Below are 572 nucleotides of genomic sequence, written 5' to 3'. Positions count from 1 at the left end.
GTTTCAAGTTCGAGGTTTGACAAATATTGGATTTTGAATTTGAAATTTTTACTCTGGATACTGAAGAGAATCTGATTTATTAAATCTTCCCAGAAGTTCTGCACTTTAACTTTTCTAAATGATAAAACATACTGTTTAGAAAGAACATTGTTGTTTTTTTTGCTACATCAAAGACACCAAAAGATAATAATTGGTTGGTTTACAAGAAATTTGCACAGCGCTGATCTACTACTATTAAAATATTAACTCCCTAAAATCTTTAAACAGAATCACACCATTCTTCTACTTAACATAATAATCTTGTATGTATATATATATATATATATATATATATATATATATATATATATATATATATATATATATATATATACATATACACACTCAAAGGCCACTTTATTAGGTACCCCATGCTAGTAACGGGTTGGACCCCCTTTTGCCTTCAGAACTGCCTCAATTCTTCGTGGCATAGATTCAACAAGGTGCTGGAAGCATTCCTCAGGGAGTCTGGTCCATATTGACATGATGGCATCACACAGTTGCCAGTCTGAGATGATTCCAGCTTTATGACA

Source organism: Cyprinodon variegatus, unplaced genomic scaffold (assembly GCF_000732505.1).
Source record: "Cyprinodon variegatus isolate N-32 unplaced genomic scaffold, C_variegatus-1.0 Scaffold165, whole genome shotgun sequence".
In the NCBI taxonomy this organism is placed as follows: domain Eukaryota; kingdom Metazoa; phylum Chordata; class Actinopteri; order Cyprinodontiformes; family Cyprinodontidae; genus Cyprinodon; species Cyprinodon variegatus.
The sequence above is the reverse complement of the archived record's forward strand: the minus strand, read 5'-3'. Positions refer to the sequence as shown.